Source organism: Calypte anna, chromosome 5A, assembly GCF_003957555.1.
Source record: "Calypte anna isolate BGI_N300 chromosome 5A, bCalAnn1_v1.p, whole genome shotgun sequence".
NCBI lineage: Eukaryota > Metazoa > Chordata > Aves > Apodiformes > Trochilidae > Calypte > Calypte anna.
This window is the reverse complement of record NC_044251.1, coordinates 42,105,158-42,126,285: the sequence shown is the minus strand read 5'-3', so window position 1 is coordinate 42,126,285 and position 21,128 is coordinate 42,105,158. Positions and strand designations below refer to the sequence as shown.

At 45.3% G+C, this 21,128-nt stretch overlaps 1 long non-coding RNA gene across 1 annotated transcript; it reads left to right on the top strand.

Annotated features, from left to right (window-relative positions):
* The first annotated feature begins 3,165 nt into the window (after window positions 1–3,165).
* On the top strand, window positions 3,166–20,059 carry LOC115598461. Its single transcript, XR_003987674.1, has 3 exons — window positions 3,166–3,612; window positions 8,851–9,019; window positions 19,871–20,059. It is a non-coding gene; the product is annotated as an uncharacterized LOC115598461 (long non-coding RNA).
* Window positions 20,060–21,128: the final 1,069 nt, after the last annotated feature.

Below are 21,128 nucleotides of genomic sequence, written 5' to 3'. Positions count from 1 at the left end.
GAGACCTGGAGGATGTTTTTGGCACCCAAAAAGGCACATCATGACCACATTTGATATTTGGAGTGAAAAACCAGAGCCTGTATTACCATCCCTGGGCATGGCAACCTGAAAGGCCACCTCTACCTTGCAGGTTGCCCCTGCTGGAACTTGTAGGTTTGAAACAGAGAAGGGAAATATAGCTTGGGTTTAGATTTCTGGAAGGTAATTATTTCTGCAGCTGCAGTATTTTGCCATTTATCTCCTTTCTTCTTACAGGCTTGCAGAGCTCAGGGACAAGGGCAAGTGTCTCATGTCACGGGGTGGTCATAAATCAACCTCCCTGCCCCATCCATCACCAGAGGGAATGGCAGCAGTGTGTGTCCTGCTTCCTCACTGACTGCTCTGCCATGCAAAGCTCCCTGAGAGCCCAAACAAAACCCCAAATCTCTCAGTTTATTAGCATGTCCTTCCTCCTTCACCCTGCTCCTGGCATTGCTGGGTGGATGTCAGTGCAAGGCACTTCCCCAAGGACTCTGGGGGCAAAGCTGTGCCAAAGATGGGATGTAGAGTGAAGCAGTCCTGGAATGAGAACTCTTCCCAGGGGGGAGAAATCCTTTTGGAAAGAGTATTTCACCTGGGAGAACAAAAGTTGTTTGTTTTTTTTTTTTTTTGCTGCAGCTGTTGCCAGCGAAATCAGAGGTGGCTTGAAAAATCTTTGAGAACTGAAGGTTTTTCAGAGTTTTTATTGTTTCCAGCAGATTGCAAGAGCATGGAACCATAAAATAATTGGAGTTGTCAGGACCCTCTGCAGGTCCCCCAGTCCAACCCCCCTGCAGTATCAGGGACACCCTCACCTAGATCAGGTTGCTCAGAGCCTCCTCAAGCCTTACCTGGAATATCTCCAGGAATGAGCTGTATCTGGCACATCCCATGCTTTACACCTCCCCACAGCTGATCTGCCCCTTTCTTTCCCTTCCTTTTGACAATCTCTTCCCAAGAGATTTGATTGAATGCCCAGGGAAGAGATGGAAGATGCCTCACTGATTTTTTTGCATTTAATTCCAGACCTATCTTCCAGTTGTCATCTCATGGCAGAAATCTGAAGGTCTGAAGGGTGTGAATGTCTCAGGTTTGAGAGAATTTATATGGGATGCTGAGGTCTCCTCCCATGGCCATGGAATTTGGGTCTAGTGCAGGAGTCAGAAGCTCCTGAGCAAAAAAACCCAATGAAATCTCCTGGTAAGAGTAGGTGGAATTTTGACTGGTACCTTATTTATTCCTCACCCAATGGAATTCATTGTTGTTGGCTTTTAGTCCCAAGGTTTTAATGAAAACTGCATACCTACTCTGCTTCTATAAAACAGAGCAGCCCAGAGCTCCAGGAGATAATCCATCCAAAGGTGAGATAAGAGGAATGAACCACTCTAGAGGTTGTCCAGACAAAACTTCTTCCCTAAAGAATCCCCAGAGCATCCCACCAAACTCCTCAGGTTAGTGGCATTTTCCATGGCTTGCCTTGCACAGAGACTCAGCCCCTGCTGGAATTCTTCCCTCTGACCTTGCAGATTGTTCAGTGATTATTGGAGAAAAATTGAAATGAAAAATTCCAGTTTGGAACAACAGAAAAAACCAAACCAAACCAAACCAATTTGACACTTGCCTGACACATCACTCCATCAAACTCTCACACATTTTCTGTCCAAGGCAAGATATACACATTCATGAAGTCGAATCTGAGGGCCATAGAAAGCCACCAGGGCGGGCAGGAACCTATGGGCTGGTGAGAAGCCAAAGGTTGAACATCTCCCTATGAGTGGATGCTCAGCACCAGGGAGAATCAGGCCATAGAGGATCCTTGCCCTCTCATCCCAGGTTACTACAAGTGGTAGCAGGGCTCTCAGATGGCTGATTTGTCTCAGGAGACATTCCTCCTACACAGCACAAATTGCCCTCCTCTATTCTACATCCCATGTTATTAATCTGTTTATTGTGTAAAGCACATTGCCATCACTTTTCAGCTACTGCCTTCTATGTTTTCATTCAGGAAAAACAAAACACCGTGGTAGGAAGCTGTTTTCCCAGCTGATCTTGCTGTGTTTTCCCATTCTTCCCACCCAATCTCACAGCACTCGAGTATCTACAAAGGCTCAAATGATTTCTGGAAGGGCTAAATGCAGCTCTTGTAGCACTGCTGAAGTGTCTGGGTTGGTTTTGGTGATGTCTGTAAACTTTAGAGCACTGCAAATTCAGCTGGTGGCAGCCAAATTGGTGTTCATTTAACACAGGCAAGACACTGAACTTTTGTTAAGTGTCAGGCAAAGGCTTTAATGTGGAAATGGCAAAAAAAAGCAAGTGAAACACCAGCTTGTACAGACTCAATACTCCAGGGCTGATGCAAGAATAAATGCCCATCAATTTTATCCAGTGTAATGGCCTCAGGCGTGCTGGCACAAAAGACACAGATAATGAAGACATTCCCATTTGGATATACACCAAAATATTCATTTGTTCCTGTAATTAAACTTTCAGAGATGATTTTTGGGTTGGTTGGTTGCTAAGATTGCATTGTGCTGTGCATTCCTTCTGAGCCTGAAATATTTATAGCTCTGTGGACCAAAAATCCTTAAATGCTTTGCAGTCTCCTTCTTGTACAGCAGCAGCTGCTGCCACCCCAGTGTTGTTCATCTGCATGGAGAAGCCCAAGATGAGTCTGGGCCCATGGATGAAGGTGACCAAAGTTGGTGAAGGGTCTGGAGAACAAATCCTGTGAGGAGAGGGTGTAGGAATTGGAATGTTCAGTTTGGGGAAGAGGAGGATGAGAGGAGAGCTCATTGCCCTCTGCAGCTCCCTGAGAGGAGGGTGTAGGGAGGTGGGTGCTGGGCTCTTCTTCCAGGTGAACAGTGATAGGACCAGAAGAAAGGTCCTGAAGTTGCCCCAGGAGAGGTTTAGACTCAATCTGAGGGAGAATTTCTTTCCTGAGAGAGCAGTCAGACATTGGAAAGGGCTGTCCCGGAGGTGATGGAGTCACCAGCCCTGCAGGGCTTCAAAACCCCCATAGAGGAGGCACTTCAGGACATGCTCTGGTGGACCTGGTGGGAGTTGTTGGTTTTGTTTCATTGAGCCTTTTTGGTTTATTTCCTTTTGTTTTGTTTCTGGATTGACAGCTGGACATGCTGCTCTCAGAGATCTCTTCCAACTATGACAAGTCTGTGATTCTGAGGAAGCTGACAACAAGCAACAAGGTGTTTTCTTTGCCTCTGACTGGAGTGCTAACAAAACTGAAGTTGATGGCCTGATTGAATAACCCTCCAGCCATAACAGCCTGCAGCTTATTTTCACCTTCAAAGATGCTTTTTTACCAGGGAAGAGACAGGAGGGAGGTTGTCACATCAGGTCCTGATGCTGTCATGTTGCAATGGCCATTGCATGTCAGAAAGTCTATTTAATTCCCTTCTGCTTCTGCCAGACTTCTGAGTTTTACAGGGAGGAAATGAGGCTCTGCTGCCTCTGCTACAGTCCACAGAACTTTTCCCAGAAGCAGGAAAAAACAGACATTTGGGGAAGTTTGGAGAGCATTACAGCCCACTGAATTTCAACAGCCCAAGAGGGAATATGCTGTAAGCTGCACCAAAGGTAAGATTACAATATTTTCACCCTCTGGCATGTCTTTTTATGTATAATATTTACCCACAATGCCATTAGGTGGTCTGCTAGAAAGTGTAATTTCTTTATTAAATGTGACCATAAAACTCCTCACAGCACAGAATCACTTTGTGATGATTTCCAGTTTGCTGGAGTTTTGCTCAGCCTCAGGTAATATCCCCAGCAATGGCTGGAGGCTGTTCCACAGCTGGCTGCATCCCACCCCAAAAGCTCCTTCTGACTCCTCACTCTGCATCCCAGCTCTGTATCCCACCAGATTTCTCTTTGTCATTCTAGAGTACAACCAGACAGCTTTTTTCTCCATTTTTTTTTTTTTAATATTCCTTTGTATTTAGTGAAGAAATGACAGGGAAACATAAGGCTGCACAGCAATTACCTTGTTGCTAACTAGGACTTTCTGCAGCCTTCTTCTGAGCATCCCACTTGTGTTACCACCAATGTCAGCCATCTGTCTGGGAAAAATGTGTGCTGCCTGCTAAGCTGGAATTGTCCCTGGTAAGCTGATGGACTCAGGAACCTTTCTGGAATCATTTCACCATGCCTCCTTTTCCTTGTTTCCACGTGCAACCACTGAGGCATGGGAAATCTTTATTGTTTTGGTGTAAACAGGGATTTTTGGACTTCCATAATTTTTGAAGCTGCTTTATCAGGGGTGTTGTTTGTTGGTTTGGTTTTTTTTTTAATAGCCACTCAAACCCATCCAGCAAAGGAGACAGAGCTCCTCAAAAGACCTGTTCCCATTAGCACAGCTCGTGAGCAATTCCAGCAGTACAGTTGTAGCAGGATTAAGCTGTTGATGTCTTCCCACGTGAAATGTTCCTAAGTGGTTGGTAAAATCTCATTTAAAAATATGCATCAAAGTCCAAAGTGCTGGGCAAATGCAGGCAAACACATTTGCACATGAGGCACTGAAGCCTTGGGCAAAAATAAAAGTGAGATGCTTCTGGAGAGCTGCTCTTGTTAGGATTTATTGGAGACACGACATGATATATCAAAGCAGGACTCCAAGGAGCCTCTTGTGATTGTAAAACGGCCTTGAAGAGGGAAATTGTTGCATGTAGAACAGAAAAGCTGTATGCTACTTAGACTGGAAATAGTTCAGTGTTCAGTTTGGGTGGTGATAGAGAGAGTGGAAAGGGAAGCAAGACAGTTCAGGAAAGAAGCTGATCTGCAAATGAAAGCCCAGAAAATGTTGTAGTTACTTCACAAGACAAATTGAGACCAACTGACAGCTCCAACTTCCTCTTTCTCTCTTTCCTTTTCCTTTAAATTATTTTTTATTTTGTTTTGCCTGCCTCACCCAAAGTTGTTTCCTTCCTGAAAGCACAGTCAGACCAGCAAAACCTTCCTCGTGTCATGGTGCAGAAACACACAGGCTGTCACCACCACTCACTGGCATCTTCCCTCCTCATCTGATGAAGCCATCACTGCCCCTGCTGCTGCTCACACCCTCTTTTGATCTTTCCACCTTGCCATTTCCTCTGCTGATGCCACTCTTTGATATTCCCCAACACCCCAAGTAAGCAGTACCCAAGGAGGAAGAAATAAAAAGGACTTTGTGTTTCAGTTTTTATCACCAGAGTTCCCTGAGATGAAGGGAGGAAATCCTGGGGTCAAGCTCAGAAATGGTTAAAGGCAAGGAAGTGATGGAATCAAGAAAAATGAAGCCAGTGATGAAAGAGAAGAGGCCTCTGTCCTCTGTCCCTGATGATAACTACAGCCTGAGCTGAGTCACGGGGAGGCTGTGGAGCTGACACAGAGAATTACAGTGTTTGAGCTGAGAAGAGATCATTTGTGTGGCTGTCCCATAGCACAGAAAGCCTTGAATTTCCCCTTCTTTTAACCATCATAATTTGTGCTCAAGTGTAGCTTCATCCCAAAGCCATCTCATCCCTGGGAAAGGCTGGGACACATCCTGCACATGAAGGCATCCTTTGATCTCCTTTGGCTTTTCCTATCGGGGTGGGAACAGCAGCAGAAAGATGGGAGGGAAACCTCAGGTGGGATGACAGCAATTACAGAGATAATTCTTCTTAATATATCCCAGTTTTCTACCCCTTTCATTCAAGCCAACCAGGGAATAAAGTTGCATAGAAAGGTTGATAAAAAACCACTGCTTAAAACCTTCTTTCAACAGGAGTGTTACAGCTTAATGCTCTTCCAAGCACAACATATCAATCACTACAGGAATAAACACAAAATAAGTCAAAATTCACATTAAGTCTTTTCCTCCCTTTTTTTTCTGTGGCAAAAAAAAATCATCTCCTCGTGAGCTGAAAGGGAAATCATCACAAAAAGGATGAAGCAGAATTGTTGCAGGTCTCTTGTATTGAATTGACTTTGTCATTTAAATACTTGTGAATCAAGCAACAGGATGGAGCAGTGATGCTCTCACCCTGTTTTTTAACAGATTCCTGTGAGCACAAACAAGAAAACTGTGCTGAGCTCCCTGCCCTGAGAACAGAACAGAAATTCCTGAGCTATCCTTGATGAGCCTCTCCTTGGAGGTCATGTTAGGAAAGGAGCCAAGGGAAATTCTGAAACAGAAGAGGAAAACTCAAAGGGCAAATGTTCTGCTGTCCCCCTGACCCAGCAAGGGGATCCCTGACCCAACAGGGCATCCCCCAGACCAGCTCCATGGAGCTCCAGGACCTGGAGAGGTGCTCAAGCAGCACTGAGCTCCTCACTCTGCCCAACTTGGCCTTTAGTTTCAAAAAACCAGTGGGTTTCAAAAGCCACATCACAGATTGTGCTGGAAATGTCTCTTTTCTCTGTTACATGGGAAATAACAGTTCCTTGGCAGAAACCCAGGCACAGCATTTCATGCTCATGAGTACACCTCACTTTCAAATCCCTTTATCTCTTTCTTCTCTTTTACAATGGAAGAACCAAATGAGATGTTTCATTCAAAGAGGAGGTAAGGGAACCTTAAAACAGGGAAACAAAAACCGTAGAGTTTCGTGAATCCCCACAAGCCAGAACGAAGCAGAATTTCATTTCCAAATTATAATTGTAAGAGGCGTTTTCATTTTTCCATATTTCATGTGATTACTTCTGTCTTCCCATGGAAAACGTTACTTGCAAGGGAATCAAACTTTCCCTGCAAGAATCTGAAGCAAAGAAAATGAACATGGCTTGGCTTTGAACCAACTGCCATCTTGCTCTGAGTTTCTTATTTCTTATGCCACTTTTATGCTAATGTCTCTTCAGTGATTTCAGTGATTAATGAGGCCCATTAAATACGAGGGGAGAACAGATGAACGTGCCCACTCTCAGCTAAATTGTCCTTTGAGGTCTCCAAAGGGGCTGAGCAGTGCAAGCCCTTCAGTGGCCGTGTTGGTAGCCCACAGCAGAATGATGGGGAAAAAAGGCAAGAAGAGAAGAGACAAATCTGCCTGTTTATCTCTGTGATCAGCAGTAACAGAGAACAGTCCTCCACATCTAGTGTTGGAAACTCTACCTCCTGCTAAGTTCCTTCAGCAAACCAGTCCTTGGCACAGCGTTTGGCTGCTGGAACTGCAGCCCCTTGAAGTGTGCCAAAAAAACCCATTGATCTGAGCTGGAAGGAAACCAGGCTGAGAACTGCTCTGCAAAGCCTCCAAAATTCATTGATCCACACCTCAAAGAGGAGACTGCAGAATAAAGCAAGTGAATGCACTGTGAATACACAAAGGATGCAGGTTTGCAGCTGCTTTAGGTTATGTTATTGCTCAGGAAAGATGCTCGAGCAGAGCTCTAAAAGTGTAACCCAGCAAGAGCTCTGTCTCCAGGGATCTGCTCTTTGGGGTTTGCTCACCTCTCTATGTACTGCATCAACTGCATTTGGGGAATTCTTGGTGAGCAAATTCTCTGGTTGGATCCAGATTGTATCATGCAGCTCCTGGGATTGTTTAGGGGCTGCTTAATCCCATGTGGCACAATGGCACAGAGTACCCAGGGAGGGGGCTGAGGTCTCATCCCTGGAGATATTCAAGGTGAGGCTTGAGGAGTCTCTGAGCAACCTGATCTAGGTGAGGGTGTCCCTGATACTGCAGGGGGGTTGGGCTGGGGGACCTGACAACCCCAAATTATTCTCTGATTCTATGATTTTAAATCTTCCCAAACTCACCATGACTTTGCATTGCCTGGGGAAAGAGGAAGAATCCTTGATTCTGGCAGCTGTTGAGAAGTGAACTCCCCTTGGCAGCCAAAGATTCCCTTCTCTGATTTAACTCTCATCTTCCTCATCCTCTTCTCAACTCCCTTTTCTCCCTTATCCCCATAGCTCTATTATTATTATTAATAATAATAATATTAATGTTATTATTATTAGTTCCTATTAGTTTGCCCTTTCCCATACCTTTCTGCCCAAATCCCCAGCACCTTAGTTCTGATCCTTCTTACCCCAGAGACCTAAGGGACACTTCTCTCTCTGATACTTCCCTGGCACACTGATAGGGGTTACCAGCATGTAGAAATATGTAGGTAACAACACAAGGCAAGAGAAATCCATTTTGTCTCATTCAGATCCCAGGGATTTTCTTGCTAGGAATCTGTGCTGTGCCTGACCATGGAATTGCAGACACGGTCACAGCAATGCAGCAAAAAGAAAGAGCTCTGCAAACCCTCCACGGTGGCTTCACTGATGCCTCTTGTCAAAACCCAAATTGTCACCAGCTGAAGGCAGAATTAGAAAAGGTTTCTGCAAGGTGACACCACCAGCCAGCTCTTGGGTGTCTTTCCCTTAGAAATCCTTCTGTAATGAGAACCCACAAACCCAACAATTGCATCTTTGCTAAAACAACACCCCAGCTTTATCTCAGAAACCCAAAGGAACTGATAAACGAAGCTAAACTCAGCAGCTTCCCAGTTGCTCACAATGATCTTTAGATGCCTCTTTGCAACACACTGCATGCAGGATTCACCTCTCTCCTTTTCCTCTGCTTGGGGTGGAATTTTTAAACAGGTTTGTTTGGGCTTTTTTTTCCAGGTTTCTCGTGTCTGCATTTACCCACACAACCACAGGGAAGCCAAGTAAATTTTTATGCCAGTGCACTTGCCTGTAAACCAGCTGGGTGCTTTTTGCTCCTGGTTACACTCCTCACAAATCACTGTGAATCCAGACGCAGGGAGCTGCTGGGGGTTCGGTGGCAGCAAACGAGCACCCAGAGGTTCTGTTCCTTTCCTGGCTGGAACAGAACTTGACTGACTTCTTATTTATGCATGCAGAGTAGTGGAGGACGAGGAGCCCTCAGCCATGGGAGGCTTTCTGGAGCCAGACACAGACCTCAGGCAATGTGCTCAGCCCTGCTGCCCTGACTCCTCAGTAAATGATGCGTGGATGAGCTTAACTTGATGGGATCCAGCCCAGGATCCAGCCCAGGATCTGGCATGGAAGGTATCCAATGCTGGGGTGGTTCAGCCTGGAGAAAAGGTGGCTGAAGGGAGAGATTCTTGCTCCCTAAAAGCCCCTGAGAGGAGGTTGGAGCCAGGGGGGGTCGGGCTCTGCTCCCAAGGAACAAGGGATGGGCCAAGAGGAAAGAGCCTCAAGTTGTGCCAGGGGAGGTTTAGGTTGGATATTAGGAACAATTTCTCCCTGGCAAGGGTTGTCAGGGCCTGGCCCAGGCTGCCCAGGGCAGGGCTGGAGTCCCCATCATCCCTGGAGGGGTTTCAGAGCCCTGGAGATGTGGGGATGAGGGACATGGGGCAGGGGTGGCCTGGGCAGGGATGGGTTATGGTTGGACTTGAGGATTTTAAAGCTCTTTTCCAACCAAAAAAATGTATGTGATTTTGTGATTAGTGCTCTATATTATCTAGGGAAGATCTTTAATTTACCACATCACTCTGATTTGAACCTGGTACCCAAACACTACTGAGACATTCCTGGACAATCCTCTGCACTCCAGTCCTCCCAGTCCATCATGCTCAACACACCAATTGAATTGCCTACAAAAACCTCCAGAAACACCAATGCAAGGGAAGGTCTGGCCCAGATCTGGTTTCCTCACTACCTCTTGCCCTCAGTCCTAGGTGAGGGTGACCAGGAAAGGTGTTTGGGAGCAGGGACTCCCTTTGGTGGGCAGCCTGCAGCCCTTCTCAGCCCTCCCCATCTCCCCATCTCTTCCTTCCCGGATCCAAACCCCCTCCTGCCAGACCCCAGGCTGTCTGCTAGAGTTCATTACACCCAGATGACAGCCCAGCACCATGTAAAGATGAGTGAAAGGAAGATATTTCATGGCCAGATTAATTAGTTTGACTTACATGCCCTCTCCATAGGCAGGAGGTCACTGCTCTGCTGTTCCACAGGTCAGGGAATCTCCATTGCAAATAGATTCCTTTTGGAAACTGCTTTCTTCAGTGATTTCATGAAAATCCCAGCAATTATTCTGTCACAAGTAAAACCACCCTGCTGCATACTAACACCAGCCTTAGGTTTCTGCTCCCTTTAAGTCTTCATTTGTAGCCTGGCATTTCAGGGCATAATTTGAATTGATAATAACGTCATTCAAGACCCATTTTGTGGATTATAGTTCCATTTTGGAGCTGTTTCAGTCATACCAGAGTAAATACTGGATCATCTTTGCAAGAAACTTCCAAATTAATGTAACTGCCAAACTTTCTGACTGAATACAAATCAGTTGCTATTACTGGGAAGTATGACAACCTCTGTTCTAAATGAGAAGAAAACAGATGAGAGGGAAAAAAAAAGGAAAAAAAAAAACCCAACAAAAGCCAAACCCCAGAGTATTTCTCTTTCTTTCTTCTTTTCTCTTCAGTATTAAATTGATTGCCTGCTGCTGGAGAGGAACCAACCCTTTAACTTGTCACTTCTGGGCTGCCTCAATGGCTGTGCCCATCAGAAGCCTTGGTTGGTCCATCTCAAAGCTGCTTCCCCAGCTCTCTGCTCCTTGGAAAAAAAGGCTTCTTGACTGCAAAACAGTCAGGACAAGACCCTCAGCTCCATTGATTTCTGCTGTTTCAATGGAATTGCTTGGATTTATACCAGCTGAAAGTCTCTCCCTTGATCTGCCTGGCCTTTGGGCATTTGGGCACTCACAGCACAGGTACATTTACATGGCTTTAATTCAGGATTGGTTTGGGATCCCCTCTTGAACCAAAGCTGTCAGATTTATGTGAAGAAGAGAATGCAGCCTCAAATATTCTGAAATCCTACATCAGCTTCCAAATCCCAAAGGAGACCTTTAAACAAACAATTGGGTTTATTTTGCATCTCTGAATTTTTGAAGCTCATGGAAATGGATTTAATTATTTTTCTTTGGCATGGAAGTTTATAAACTCCCTTAAACTCTTTACTGCATTTTATGAACTTTGTCCATCTGTCTACACCTCTGTCCTGCTGCATCCCATGCACAAGCCAACAGCAGGAAACACCCTTACAAGAGCAGATAACATCACATTGTCCTTATCACTCTATAGAAGCCTCAAATATCTTTAAAATATATATCAGCTTATTAAAAAAATGTAAAAAGAAAGAAAAAAAAAAGACTTAATTTATTCTAAACTCCCCTGATGCTAGGACCTGCAGCTCGAAGAGAAATAGGAACAAGTATTACCAGGCTTGTGCAACCACATGAGCTGAGCCCACAAGCTTCTGCACTGGTTTTTGAAGGAGATGTTTTCTCCTTCCCACTCCACACTTCTTTTCCAGCACTTCCTCTGCTACAAAACATCTTCTTCTCATGCTGGCAGGTGAAATCCAGCCTGTGCCTTTGTCACCCCATCATTGCCTGGGGAGTTCTTTCCTGCCAGACTGGTAAGTTAGAAAAGAGTAAAAGGCAAACCTTGATCTTTGCCCATCCTTGAAAAGACCATTTGTCCATAAAAAAATCCAAGATGCCCCTAAACTGAAACAGGGAAGGTGGAGGGGACCAGAATTCCCAGAATTTAGTTGTCATGCCTCTCAAATGCCAAATCTCAGGCTGAGAGCAGCTGGGATTTATTCCTTTTTCGTTTGCTATGTAAATCAAAGTGAAGGCATCAGAAGGAACAAAGGGAATGAGAGGAAGTGCTGTTCAGGAGGTGTCATGGATTAATCAAATGTAATCCTTTATTCAACACTTAGTTGGAAAATAAAAAATATGAGCCTGTACAAGCAGAGGTAAATCTGTGTGTTAGGTACAAATGCTAATCAAGCACTAATATGGGAATGCTACAGGCCTGGGGTATTTGATTCTGGATGTGTTAAAGGAATAATAGGAAAAAATAGGACTGGATCAACATGTCCTAAGGCTGGGTCAAACACCTGTAAAATTCCAGGAGGAATGGTAAGATGGGAATGATACTTGCATTGCAGCCTGCCTGCCTTCTGCCCTCCCTGGAGGTTCTTTTCATTTCAGAGAATCAGAGAATGGGTGAGGCTGGGAGGGAGCTCAGAGCTCATCTCCTGCCATGCCCAGGGACACCTCTCATCCAGCCCAGGTTCCTCCAAGCCTCATCCAACCTGGCCTTGAACACCTCCAGGGTTGGGAATCTCAAGGGCAGAGGTAGCCCGAGATGTTTTCTTTGAACCTCAGCCATGGCTGGACTGTTGGGCAATAAAACAGCAACACCCCCCTTGGGTTAGAGCCTGGTTATGGAGGCACCAAGTTCCCAAATGATGAAGCAAGGAAGAGGTGTGGATTTAGGAACAGTGCTGATCTTCCCCCTGGGGGATGGCAGTGACCAAAGGGAAGGGGAGGTCAAGCACTGCAGGACCTGGTGGCCTTGATCTTTGATGTCCAAGTCCCCAGCCCTGTGGAAGTAAAAGCCCTGGAAGCTGGAGGATTTGGGGGCTTAAAGGGGGGTTAGACACATTTATTCTTAGAAAAGAAGGAGGAATGAAAGATCTGAGAGATGGCTGAAGAATCATGCCTTGGGAGAGAGAGATATTTAATGAGTGTCTGTAAGGAAAAACCAGCCTAGAAAACTCTGTAAATCTTCCCTTTTTCATGCATTTCAGTGTCCCAAAACACAGGTCAATAAATGTTGCTTTCACTGGGGCTTTTAATGTCTGATAGAATTCCTTTGTCACTGTATTTTATGGCAGTGACATGACAACAGGAAAAGCCTGCCTGAAACTTCAGAGGCAACAAGAATTTCTCAGAAAACCCTTAAGCCTCCACTCTTCCAACATCAAGGAATGTTTCTCAACGTGGCTGTGCATGAGATGAAACCAGCAAGGGGGAATAACACAAAAGCTTCCAGCAGGTCACCTGCATTAAGTACAAGGCCACATAAGGTGTGGAACAGCCCCTGGCAACCTCTCTCAAAGGATCTCGTGCCATTGCAACATGATTTCAAAAAGCAGAAATTGCTCTGTGTTCTGCTCTGTGTTTCCTCCTGGCCTTGCCTTACACCTGATTAAGGTCTCCCAGGTAAAAGCTGGGTTTTAGTTACTTATTACTCAGGTGACCAACGCTGTCCTAGGAGGCATCAAGAGGAGCATGGCCAGCAGAGCAAGAGAGGGGATTTTCCCTTATTCCACACTTGTGAGACCCTACCTAGAATAATGTTTCAGTTCTGGTGTCCCCAGCACAGGAAGGACACAGATCTGTTGGGATGAGTCCAGAGGAGGCCACAAAGCTGATCCAGGGGCTGGAGCAGCTCTGGCAGGAGGAGGGGCTGAGGAGCTGGGATTGTTCAGCCTGGAGAGGAGAAGACTCCAGGGGGACCTTAGAGCTGCCTTCCAGTACCTGAAGGGAACCTCCAGGAAGGCTGCAGAGGGACTTTTCCTCAGTGTCCAGGGAGAGGAGAAGGGGAAATGGATGGAAAGTGCAGGAGAAGAGGTTCAGGCTGGAGCTGAGGAAGAAGTTCTTCAGCAGGAGGGTGCTGAGACTCTGGAACAGATTGCCCAGAGAAGCTGTGGCTGCCCCCTCCCTGGAGGTGTTCAAGGCCAGGTTGGATGAGGCTTGGAGCAACCTGGGCTGGATGAGAGGTGTCCCTGGGCATGGCAGGGAGCTTGGAGGCTCTAAGGGGGTTGGATCTCTAAGGCCCCTTCCAACCTAAGATTCTATTTCAAGAGAGGGTTTGGGGAAGATGCTGGCCAGACACAGAAGTCCTTTCTGCAGAGCTGCAAGAGCATCAGTACCTTGGTCCTCAGTTACCAGGATGGTAACTTTCTCTTCTGTCTCACTCCTCTCCCTCTTTTTCTTGCTGTGGTTTGGTGAGAGCACTAAAGGGAAAAAAAAAACAACCCTACAACAATTTACATGGGTCAATGAATGCAGAAATTCTGCTAATGCCATGAGTCCCCACCTCCCCCTCCACTGGCAGCAGTTACCAGCTTCTGACTTGGGTTGGATTTCAGCCCACATCCTTGCCATGCTGGGGAACAAACTGAGACCTTCCTCCAGCCTCTGTAATGTGCCCACATCCTCCTCCTTACCCATCCTTCCCCTCCATCGTGTTCCTTCTGTCTGGAATAGTTGACAAGCTGAGATGGAGCAAGTTTCTGCCATGTTGATGCTAAGTCTGAATGATGCCAGAGAGACGAAGGAGTGTGAGAGGCTTCCAGGAGTGAATTTCCAAGAAGCTGTGGAGCATTTAATTGTGTGACTCCCTTTAGAGTTAATGGAACCATAAACCTCTCCATTAACTGCAAAATGGGTCCTGTAGCAGTGTGAGAAGCTTGACAGGAGCACCCGTTTGGAGCCCTCTGCCCTCTTTTAGTGTTTGTTGTGGGGACATTATTGCAACCAACCACTCATCTCAATGGCTTTCATAGGAAATGAATTTGAGATGAGGCATCTGAGAGAAAAGGGAAGTGCCTAGCTGGGAAGGCAGGAAAAGGTTGGGAAACCTCTCCACAGAATCAAGGCTCCTACGGGATGATCAGGAAAGGAGCAGCCCAGGAATTGCAGGGGCCAAGGATGTAATCAGGGTTGTGCCACTCAGATCCTCAGCTGGTAGCTTCCCAAACAGGAGCCACTGAAGCAAGGGATTGGAGGCTGGAGATTGGGATTGGATGCTGGAGATTGGGATTGGAGATTAGGAGATTGGATTTTAGCTGCCAGGCTGCAAACTGACCAGTGGCCAAGCCTAGAGCAGGGTCATGATTTAATGGGGGAACTTCCTGCAAAAAATGATGGGAAAATGCCTTCTCCTTTGAAAGATGATCAATGCTGCAAGTCACCTTCTTTTTCTTTTTTTTTTCTTGTTTTTATCTGACCTCTTACAAGGAAATACCCATGCCAGGAGGCACCCAGCACAGGTTGAAGATCAGCAGCAGGATGAACTTCCAGGTCTGAGCCTCAAAGCCAGAGGAGCTCTTTCCAACAGGACTGTTGGATGCTGAAGCTGGAAGGCACTGAGGTTCCTGTGCTGCTGCTTCCTCCTGCAGTGCTGAAGCCTGTTGCTAACAGGAGCTTTTGGCTCCTGATGCCTTGGCACCTTTTCCTATCATTTCCAAGGCCCCAGTGCCTTCTCCATCTGGAGGAAGCCTCATGTTTTCATGGCTGGCTTGCCCTGCACAAGACATGCTCATTTTGACATTGTCACCACATGGTGCCTTTTGAGTTTCCAAAGAGAATCTGCAAGAGTCACTGGGCTTGGTCTAAGCAGCAGCTTTTATCCTGAGAGGATCTGGGGGTTATGAAGGGAGAAGGAACATCTTTATTTCTCTGGTTGCCAAGAATTACTGGAACCCTTCTGCTCAGTTCTCATTGGCTCTGCTTATTTATCCTGCCTGCTTCACTTCTCAGTTAGCAAAATCCTTTTATCCTGCAAAATACTGAGTGCAGGAAAGGGATCAAACAGGACAAAAGTCCTTCTTGCCATCTGCCAAAGCACCTTCCAACCTGGAGTCTCCAGAAGGATGGCTGGAGCTCCAGGGACACATCACATGGACCTCCCTCATGTCAAGCAAGGATCTGTGAGGTTGTTTCTGGAAGTTCAGTTTAGAAGAGAGAGCGAAAAAAGAAATTTTCTGTGTCCTTCCCCTCAGATCCCTGATCTGTGCTCTCAGCCAGGAGTGACCATGGCATCCCAGCTCAGCAGAAACCTGGCACTAAAGGACCTGGCCCCAAGTGACTTTAAGAAATGCAATGTCCCTGCACCTGGATGCAAATGTGGGGATTATCTCTACAGCTTCCATCAACAGAGCATTAAATCACCTTTCTCTGACCCCTGCTGATCTGAGGCTCTAAAGATTTGCCCAAAAATTGCTGTTTACCACACCAGCCCCAGGCTTTGTATCACTGGAGACAAACTGCAACACTCCCAGCTGCCACTTGCGTTATTTGTGGAGCAGTGTCTGCTTTCTAGAGGTACTTTTGGAAGCAGTTAGATGCATGATCATTATTTAGAAATTAGCTTTTTTTTTTTTGCCCAGGCTGCCCAGGGCAGGGCTGGGGTCCCCATCATTCCTGGAGGGGTTTCAGAGCCCTGGGGATATGGGGATGAGGGACATGGGGCAGGGGTGTCCTGGGCAGGGATGGGGTGAGGGTTGGAATTTATAATCTTAAAGGTATTTTCCAACCTAAATGATGATTCTATGATCCATACAGACCCCAGTCAGCACCCTGATCAAGACAAACCCTTCTGATGTAACCTAGAGCTGTACCCCCAAAATCAGGGACCCCAATGACTGGTGAATGATGAACACTGAAACCAATTTCTTCTCCTGCCAAGGCTCTGAACAGGAGGGATTGGAAATAACATTTCAAATAATTTTCCACCCATCCCTGTTCCTGCCTCCCCTGGGTTCCTCTATATCTCTTAGCTCTCTGCCCAAGTTTAACAAGCTCATATTTTTAATCAATGAAATCACCCACTTGTAATTAACAGAAAACATCAGCCCTGTCAACTGACCTTTCTGTTTGATGGAATAAATATAATTACATTGTCACTTCAGTCTGGTTTAACAAACAACCAGAAAATGTTCTTTAATCAGCTGCCACACCGAGATGGCAGGCTGTGATGGTTTAAAAGAATGTTTAATCTTAGTTAATTAATACTGTCTAATCTACCAGAACTAATGAACTTTCAGCTACAATAGCAGGTCACGGCCATTGTATTCACTGACATGTAAACATCACAAGTTACAAATTTATCAAGGCACGAATTCCAAAGAATAAAAGTGAAATGTCACCCCTACTAAATTTATATCTATTTTAATGGCTCTCCTCCTGTAATTACATGGGAGGAATCAGAAAAGGAATAACCCACTTACACGCAGCAGAAAGTTGTCACTGTTGGAACCCTCCAAAAGCAGGGAGACAAAGTACTAAAATTAACCAAGAAGGCATTATCATCAATAAGAACTATTTATTAAATCATCTTTTAACGTTCCCCCACCCACTCACACGATCCCCCTTATTCTGGGTGGCACAACCATGTTCTGGGAAAGGGAAAGGAAAAGAAATTAAGGAGGGAATTGCCAGCAGTGCCTGAGGGGTTCAGCCTCAAGCTGGGAGGAGGGGGAATTTTTCATTCCAGCTTGGCTGGTGCCCACCAGGAGCTCCCCAAGCTCCTCACCTCCCTCCCACCTCCCCATGCCCCTCTGCTGCCACCTTTCCCAGTTTCACCATTGAAGATCCACAGGGGGAATCATAGAATCATAGAATCATAGAATTAGCCGGGTTGGAAGGGACCTCAGAGATCATCTAGTCCAACCCTTGACCCACCGGAGCAGTTGCTAGACCATGGCACTGAGTGCCACATCCAGTCTTTTTTTAAATGTCTCCAGGGACGGAGAATCTACCACCTCACCGGGCAGTCCATTCCATAGCCTGATCACCCTCTCCGTGAAGAAATTCTTTCTAATATCTAACCTAAACCTCCCCTGGCACAACTTAAGACCCTGCCCTCTTGTCTTGTTGAAGGTCGTCTGTGAAAAGAGTCCAGTTCCCACCTCGCTACAGCCTCCTTTCAGGGAGTTGTAGACAGCAATGAGGTCTCCCCTGAGCCTCCTCTTCTTCAGGCTGAACACCCCCAGCTCTCTCAGCCTCTCCTCATAGGGTCTGTGCTCAAGTCCCTTCACCAGCCTGGTTGCCCTCCTTTGGACCTGTTCCAGGACTTCTACATCCTTCTTAAACTGAGGGGCCCAGAACTGGACACAGTACTCGAGGTGTGGTCTAACCAGTGCTGAGCACAGGGGCAGAATCCCTTCCCTGGACCTGCTGGTGACGCTGTTTCTGATACAGGCCAGGATGCCATTGGCCTTCTTGGCCACCTGGGCACACTGGTGGCTCCTGTTCAGCTTCCTGGCAATCCAGACTCCCAGGTCCCTTTCTGCCTGGCTGCTCTCCAGCCACTCTGTCCCCAGCCTGTAGCGCTGCATGGGAAGTGGTGGACTTGGTGGGTTTGGCAGTGTTGGGTTCCCAGTTGGATTTGGCCATCATAAAAATGCCTTTTCCAGCCTTAATAAAGATTTTCTGACTCAATCAAAGTCAGAGCCCAGGGCTCACCTCTTCTGTGAGGACCTCAGAAGCTTTATCTGTAGTGCAAACCTAAGGATCAGCTTTGGAAAAGAGCAGGGAGGTTTCATATCCAGAAGTGTTGGTGGAAAACCTTCCAGGCCATTCCTAAGCCTCATAAAAAAAAAAAAAATAAAGTTAACAAAGGAAAATTAAGCCAAGCAAGATAAATTTCACTCGAATCCTTAGGAAAAAAAAAAAAAGTTATGTGAGAAATATCTTTCCCCCCCCTACTGCTATTAACTCTTAATAAGTAAGATAAAACAGAAGAAGTTTCAGAAGACTGGAAAAGTCTGAATGTGGTGTTCACATTTAAAAAGCAGTTGTGATGAAACAAGTAATTTACAGGCTGATTAATCTGTCCTCATTCCCAGGCAAAATAATGAGGAAACTGATATGGAGATCAATAAGGATTAAAAGATAGGGATATAATTAATTCCAGTCAACACTGTTCCTTGAAAAATAAGTCATGTCAGACAAATCTGATTTCATTCTTTTATGAGCTTAAACATTTGGTGAATAAAGGTATTTGCAGGGAAGCCATCTCACTGGATTTCTGTAGCACATTAAAAATAAAATAAATCCCATGGCTTGGTATTCTCCTACTCTATTTACAGTGGACAGCATGAAAGGTGATGAGGAGATTACTTCCCAATTCTTTAAAATAGTTTGGGCTGCCTCTCCTTAGAGCAAATGAGAAAGGCTCAGAGTGAGCCTGGGGTAGAGAGGAGAGAAATCACCCAAGGGAGGGAAGCACAAAACTTGGAAACCTTGGATGAGGCTTGGAGCAACCTGGGCTGGATGTGAGGTGGGGAGGTTGGAGATGATCCCAAAGGTCCCTCCCAACCTCAGCCATTCCGTGATTCCATGAAGTTATTTCATTTCTGCACAGAGCACTGAAGAGGCTGCACAGTCACTCTAAGCACAGTTCTGGCATTTATAGAAGAAGGATGGAAGAGACTGAAAGGTGCACAAAAGATCTGGAAAAAAAAGAAACAAAAAACAAACAAACGAAACCCAAAAAAACCCCAAAAAAAGCCCCAAATCAAACCAAAACCAACTTCCATGGGCCAGAAAGAAAATTTCTGGCAATGAGCAGGAATTGCCAATTTCCACCTTTGGAAAGTGCCCAGTAAGTCACATCCCAGACCCTGGAGACCAAAGACAAACCTAAAATCCCAGAATCCCAGAGTGCCAGGTGGGAAGGGCCCCCAAGGCCCCTCTGCTCCAACCCTTCTCAGCTTCTTGTTTCTCTGAGATGTCTCAGCACCCCCTGGAGCTGAGACTTCCAACTTTCCAGAGTGGGGGAATCCACCCCTTCCCCTGGGAGACCATTCCAAACACAGGGGCAAAAGAGAGATAAAAGGCAGAACATAAAGATAATGTTGGAATTGTGAGACATGGGAATCAGCATGGGGATGCCTTTGGCACAACAGGGACATCCCTGACCCATTGGCACATCTATAATGGAGAGGAGAGAGGAGAGACAAGGGTCTGCTGAGCCTGAGCCATACAGATAACAGGGACAGTTCCTTCTGGCACTGAGAGAAACCAGAATGTCTGGGAAAAAGCTGGAATAGGAGCCCAGATTCTATTCAAATACCTTCCAAGGTTCACTTATATTATTATATATTTTATTGTATTTTATATAATATATGTAATGTAAGATATATATATAATAAATATATTACATTTACTTATTTTATAATATAAATTAAAATAGAAATATATTTATTATATATTCATTATATTATTGTTACTATTATTATTATTATTATTTACTTATATAATATTCAAGGTTCATTTTCTAGAACTGTTGATGTATTTCTTGCCAGTTCTTGGACCATCACCTTCCTCCATCCTCCCAGCACCTCACCTGGAAGATCCTCACTTCTCACAGCAGACAATTCCTCAGAGATGTCCAGGTCTCTCCACCAACTGTAGCAAAAGCCAAGATGATAGATTGAGGACTGTAGAGTTTAGGTGCTTTTTAAGATGGCTAAACTAGAATATAATGAATGCCACCAAGAATAATTAAGGATAAAAATGAAAGTAAGTCTCTAGGCTGAAGCAAATGAGATCTTTTTCATTATTATTCTTTTTGCCTCCTTCAAGTTCATGATTAGATAAAGTTTGAAAGCTGGCTGGCACGATCAGCTTTGATTATTTCCATTTGATTTTCTCACTACACTTTTTCCTCTCCATTCCCCTTCCTCGTCGTGTTATTACATCCTTAAAAGGTATTTTAAATTAATTTACAGCACTGGGTGAACACTAGTAAAAATATTAGCTTTCAAAGAGTTCTGTCAATGAGGAAAGCATGTTCAGCCTTCCTTGAAGGAAGTATATTATAAAAACTGGAACCCATAAAACAAAAGCTTACTCGCATTTTTCCACTCCTTAAATCCATCCCTGAGCTAATGCAAGGAAACTTAGCACTTCATTTAAAATAAATATGCATGGAAAAACCAGCACACCTCACCAAACCTGCATATTTAGTGTCAGCTGGGAGGAAATTACTAGTATCTGAAAGGATGTGGTGATGCTCAGCAGCAAATACAAGGGTGCTGATGCAAATCAGTGTGAAAATGATATTTTTTCCATGTTGCTATGGAAAGCTCTGATGCTGTTAGCTGAGCCTGCCACTACAGCTGTGATTTGGTCACCAAAACAGGGATTGACTGAGAGGCTTTTTTAGCTTCCAGGTTCCAAACACATTTGTACCACAGACTTTAATAGAATTCTTTCTGGAGAACTGGGCTGGACAGAAAGGAAATAATTAAAAAAAAAATAGTAGCAGAATTAAGGTGCTTTTCATGTGTTTGCCAAAAGGAGGTGGCAAGGAATGAACTCAGAATCAAGGGTTAATCTTGATTAATGAATCAAGACCTACTGGACTCCACCTTTTTGCCTTTTCTTCCTTTCCTTTCCTCTCCTCTCTTCCCACTCCACCCAGGCTTGGCCAAACCACAACCTTCCCATTCTTGCTGCCCCCATAACTCATCATCAGCTCCACACCTGGAAACTGAGGAGATATTTTGGATAGGGTGACATTTCCCAGCAATTTGGTGCACCAGGCAGGAAAACTTCATC